Here is a 5,991-nt window from a genome sequence, read left to right as displayed (position 1 = left end):
AAGGCACTTGCATACTTCACAGGTGAGTGTGAAAAAAATCAGAAAAGAACTCAGGTCTTCCTTCATGTTGCTGCTAGTATCTGTAAGGGAAAAAGAAGCATTGATTAATGTTACCTAAGATGAAGGATTGATGCTGCAGAAGGTTGGGGAATGAATACTTCCTATTAGAATAATCCAGGTCCAACAAAGACACTGGGCTGAAGAGATGGGTCCCATTTCTCAAGATTCAGCAAGCACTGGAGTACCCCATATTTCAATGACTCTCTATCAACCCGCAGAAATAAGGAAGGCTATAGAGCTCATACCCATTGCATTAAAAAGATTCAGGCATGGCAATAATTCTGCTATTGGAATTGAGAGTAGTTTACCTTTTAAAGTATCATTTCAAAATGAGGAGTTCTAGAAAGAATCTACATCTCTAATAGCAGGGAGTTGGATAGACAAGCCATGAAAGATTCATACAATCAAATGTTTTTCAGAAATAAGAAATGATATAGAGATATTAAAAACATTGTTAAAGGAAAACAACAAGCTGTAAAATTTGCATGTGCTTAGCTTTTCCCTAGGCACTTGTGCCCCCTTTCATCTTCTCTCCTGATGACACATCAGTTACCCTCAGTTGAGGGGTTATCTCTGTGGGTAAAGATTCTTGATCATTTTAGATTTTATTTCTCTTTTCCTTATCTTTAGGTTTTTTATATTTTCCCTGTTGGATGCATCTTACTTTTAGAGAAGAAAAACTAGGATGAATCATATAGTGAGCTAGTGTAAGGTGGGGATAGACAAGGCCAACGTACTGGGCATAGAAACTTCATTCTGAGCCTTGGAGTCACCATCAGAATGACTCCACAGAACTAAAGCAGTTCAAGCCTGAGTCTTAATAGCCTTGAATATCAGGTTCTTTAAACTGCCCTGCAATCTGAAACCAACCTATGTCTGTCACAGTACTGCTCAGACCCCTACCTTCTAAAACCAAGCAGCTGTAATACTGCTCCTTCTGATAAGTGGGGCCACAGATGATGTACTAGTCTGACCTATCAATTTTATGAATGATTGGCACTGTTTTACTCTGATATATTTGTGTGTACATGTAACACACTTCCCTATAATGCATTCACAAGCTAATAGCTGACTGTCATGTATTAATATTCTTGGTAGTTTTTGACATCTAGACACTTTTTCAACTACATCAGCTGCCTATATTACATAAAAGTAAATGTGTACATTCATATAACATCTTTAAGTTAAACCGAGATTTTGCTGTTTGAGAATTTATGTGTGTGTTCACTCTTCCTCAATGTAAAAACAGTACGTTCACAAGTTGTCCCTGAGCTGATCCCCTATTCCTGACTCAGCAGGGTACTGGCAAAGATTCCACTAAAACTCATTTGGCTCAGCTAAAGACTTTAATCAAGGATGGTATGCTGAGGCATGAACAAGGTTCAAAGGGCTCAAAAAGGACAAGAAGACATGCAAGCACTAGTAAGTTAGAACGTGGTTATTAGGTCTAGAGCTAATGGGGTCAGTGCTAAAGATAATATTCCTGAACCTAAGAAGAAGTGACACCCAGGAGAAGCGACACTTCATGAAGGCTGTGACTCTGAAGTCACAGGCAATCCAAAGTAAAGTCCAAGAGCACAGGGGGACAGAAGCAGGCAGCTGATGGATCTCTCTCTCCACCCTCCAGCTTCTCCTGTTTGAATCCAGTCAAGAAGTACCTAGGCGTGGTGGTGAATGCTTTTAATCCCGGCATTCAGGAGGCAGAGGCAGGTGGATTTCTGAGTTCCAGGACAGCCTGGTCTACAAAGTGAGTTCCAGGACAGCCAGGGCTATACAGAGAAACGCTGTCTAGAAAAAGAAGAAGAAGAAGAAGAAGAAGAAGAAGAAGAAGAAGAAGAAGAAGAAGAAGAACCTAGGAGGTAGTCCAGAGGGATGAACCATCCCAGGAGCAGGGAGGAGGGGAAGTGAACAGAGAATGGACAGCAGGGGTAAAGAAGAATGAAAAGATGGTCCCATTCAGCTTATTCACATGCCGATCCTTTCCAAGTGTACCCCAGGCGCTTAAACAGAGATGTGTTTGACTCAACAAGCCCTGCTTGGGGGTTGTAAGATCAGTCAAGCACAGCCAGCGAGGCAGCTTTGCTTTTGGAGAATTTTTTTTTTCTATTTACAGCATTTCAATAGTGGCAGCTCTGTGCGGATTAGGCTACCAGTAAAGTTGGCTGTCAGGAGTGGGGTCTGCTCACTGTTCTGCATAATGGAAAACCCTGCACTGTGAAAACCCTGACCTCCAGAAGGGTATTACTTCTTGTAATTAAACCTGGGGTAAAAACAGTTGTATTTAAGATTTTATATAAAAAAAGTTTTCTAGGTTCTTTGTTGCTCTAAAAAGAAAAGTGCAAATAAAATACAGCACAGGAGAAGCAACAGGAGGCAGGAACAAAAGCAAATAGCATAATGTTCTCTTCAAAAGGCAAGTCACACATGGCTTCCTAAAGCCTTACTTGAAAGATGGAGGTAATCATGCATTCTAGTGGAGAGTGGGATTATTTCTGCTCCAGGCAATGGATTACCAAAGACAGAACAATTGGGGGTCAGAGATGACAGAACATGTTTGGTAATTCTGAATGTCCTAACCCAGCCAGTCCATGGAGTCCAAGTTAAGTTCATATGTACTTCCCTTTCTTTCTCACAGCTGTTGCTCTCCTTAGAGGTCAAACAGAGGATCCTGAATAGCACTAGTGCATTCTTCAGCACACAGCAGACTAGCTCCTTTAGTGCCTTGAATTGGTTAATATTTCTAACCAAATGCATAAGGCTTAGAAACTGGATGTTTGTTTTCCGGTTCAGATTCTGCTGCTGTGTAAAAATTGAGCAAAGCCATGTTATTTTTCAGGACCTCAATGTTCTCATCTGTAACATGGGAGTCATGGGAGGATAGGAAATAGGACAGAGGGTTTTAGGAAGTCATTGACTGTAAGGTCAGGTGGATACTGTGCCTGTATGTGTCATATAATATGCATTAATTCCTCCACATTCCTTCAGACCTCTTGTCAGCAATCTAAGGGGCAGAGGAAGGAGGCATAGCTCCCTGCCATCCCACTCAGCTGTCGGAGGAGTTCCCCCGAGATGTTTAGGGACCTTGACTCAGACTAAACATAGAGAAGACTCCCAGGACTACCCTGGTTCAATGAAGACATTTTAATACTGACATAAGCATAAGGACCAAGGAAAAGGGTTGGCACTCAGTGTGCAAGAGACACAGCAGAGTGTGGGTGTGGGCCTTGCAAGCAAGAGTCAAGAAAATTAAGACATACCCAAGTGTGGGTGCAGGCTGATTGTTTTTTTTTTTTTAACAATAGTCATATATAGTATGTGGGTGGGGTTGATGTTATTGTCTTTAAAGGTTGCTAAGAAACCTAAATGAGATCATAGGGTGCCTCCTGAGAGGCACATGACAAGAGACTATAACTGATAAGATTCCCAAGAAGCAGGAAGGCAGGATATCTTCACTATAAGCAATATTAATGTTGGTGTTTATAATTCATAGGTATGTGTGTGTTGCAGGGAGACAAGGCCCTCCCCACATCATCATGTGCTTTTTAATCTTGAACTTGGTTCACTATTGCTCTAACATAAGGTAAGTGTACATGGAAGGAATGTGAACTCTGTGCTGGTAGCCATATAGCAAATGTTTGTTACCAGTTGTGCTAAAATGTGCTTCTCAGCTGGTTAGAGGCTTCACCCAGACTCTCAGGTGAGAATCTCTCTGTCTCTGTCTCATGCCATTGTTGCTGTCCATTCTCTGTATCTTTTCCCGCTCTATGACTCCTAACAGAATGGCACAAATCGAATTCTGTCAAGACCAGACAAATTCTATTTTAAACTGATAGCTCTTGTAACTTTCTCTGAGACTGAGGTTTCAGAACAGCCACATGTCCTTGAGTTGCTAATGGTAGTGGCATTGCTAATCCCAGGCATAAGTTCTCAGTTCCTGTGCAGTTGTGATGATCTATAAACAAAGCAACAGCTTGATGAAGAGAAATGCCAGCAGATATTTCAGAAGCATTTGAGTTTAGAAAACCACTTTTACACTGTGAGTAAATATGTCTTATTAATCTGTTTTTAAAGTGATATATTTAATATTTGGTTTCTCGTGACATGAAAAGAAACTACAGCATGATGATATTAAGAATCTCCTAGTGGGTTCTGCTCCTCCCTGTTCTAGAGACAGCCTCATCCTATGGACAAAATGGTGAAGGTTGGTGTGAACGGATTTGGCCGTATTGGGCGCCTGGTTACTAGGGCTGCCATCTGCTCTCCACATGGCAAAGTGGAGATTATTGTCATCAATGACCCCTTCATTGACCTCAACTACATGATCTATATGTTCCAATATGACTCCACCCATGGCAAATTCAATGGCACAGTCAAGACTGAGAATGGGAAGTTTGTCATCAATGGGAAGCTCATCACCATCTTTCAGGAGTAAGATCCTGTTAACATCAAATGGGGTGATGCTGGTGCTGAGTATGTCATAGAGTCTACTGGTGTCTTTACTACCATGGAGAAGGCCATGGTCAACTTGAAGGGTGGAGCCAAAAGGGTCATCATCTCTGCCCCTTCTGCTGATGCCCCCATGTTTGTGCTGGGTGTGAACCAGGAGAAATGTGACAAGTCACTCAAGATTGTCAGCAATGCATCCTGTACCACAACTGCTTAACCCCCCTGGCCAAGGTCATCCATGACAACTTTGGCATCGTGGTAGGGCTCATGACCATGGTTCATGCCATCACTGCCACTCAGAAGACTGTTGATGGCCCCACTGGAAAGCTGTGGCATGATGGCCATGGGGCTGCCCAGAACATCATCTCTGCATCCACTGGTGCTGTCAAGGCTGTGGACAAGGTCATCCCAGAGCTGAAAGGGAAGCTCACTGGCATGGCCTTCTGTGTTTCTACCTCCAATGTTCCTTTGTGGATCTGGCATGCTGCCTGGAGAAACCTGCTAAGTATGATAACATCAAGAAGGTGGTGAAGCAGGCATCTAAGGGCCCACTGAAGGGCATCATGGGCTACACCAAGGACCAGGTTGTCTCCTGCGACTTCAACAGTAACTCCCACTCTTCCACCTTTGATGCTGTGGCTGGCATTGCTCTCAATGACAACTTTGTGAAGCTTATTTCCCGGTATGACAATGAATACAGCTACAGCAACAGGGTGGTGGACCTCTTGGCCTACATGGCCTCCAAGGAGTGAGAGACCCTGGACCACCCACCCCAGCAAAGACACTGAGAGCAAGAGAGAGGCCCTCAGTTGCTGAGGAGTTCCTATCCCAACTTGGCCCCCAACATTGAGCATCTCCCTCACAATTCAATCCCAGACCCCCATAATAACAGGTGGGGCCTAGGGAGCCCTCCCTACTTTCTTGAATACCATCAATAAAGTTCGCTGTACCCACCCCCAACCCAGAAAAATCCCCTAGTGGAAGATCTTTCTTTGACTTACCTTTCCAAAGAACTTCTGAGAGGATGAAAATATTTTTATTCTTGTACCACATCTAACTATCGATCATTTGAAATGTGGCTAATCCAACTGAGGAATTAAATTTCAAGTTTCAATTTATTTTAACTGATTTGAATGTAAATTAATTTTGGACAGCACACTCTAAGAGCATCAGCATTGTTCCCATGAGGAACAGAAAATCTAGATCACTTTCTAGAATGAGATTGTAAAAACTATTTTATTTGATAACTCCATACATTTATGTGAAGAATTTCAGACATTTTCATCCCTCATTACCTTCCCTCATTCCACCTCTCTCCTGCTGAAACCTTTCTTCTTCCCAGCAAGCTTCCCTCTGTCTTAGTTACTGCTCTATTGCTGTGAAGACACCAAATCCAAGACAGCTTGTAAAAGAAAACACTTAATTAGGGGCTTGATACATTTTCATAGGGTTAGTCTATGATCATCATGTCAGGCAACCTAGCTG

General features: G+C 42.6%; 1 pseudogene; it reads left to right on the top strand.

Moving 5' to 3' along the window:
• Positions 1–4,252: 4,252 nt before the first annotated feature.
• Positions 4,253–5,258, top strand: LOC110333577 (annotated as a pseudogene).
• The last annotated feature ends 733 nt before the right edge of the window (positions 5,259–5,991 follow it).

The sequence above is a fragment of the Mus pahari genome, chromosome 16 (genome assembly GCF_900095145.1).
Source record: "Mus pahari chromosome 16, PAHARI_EIJ_v1.1, whole genome shotgun sequence".
Taxonomy (NCBI): domain Eukaryota; kingdom Metazoa; phylum Chordata; class Mammalia; order Rodentia; family Muridae; genus Mus; species Mus pahari.
This window is presented reverse-complemented; position numbering and strand designations above follow the sequence as displayed.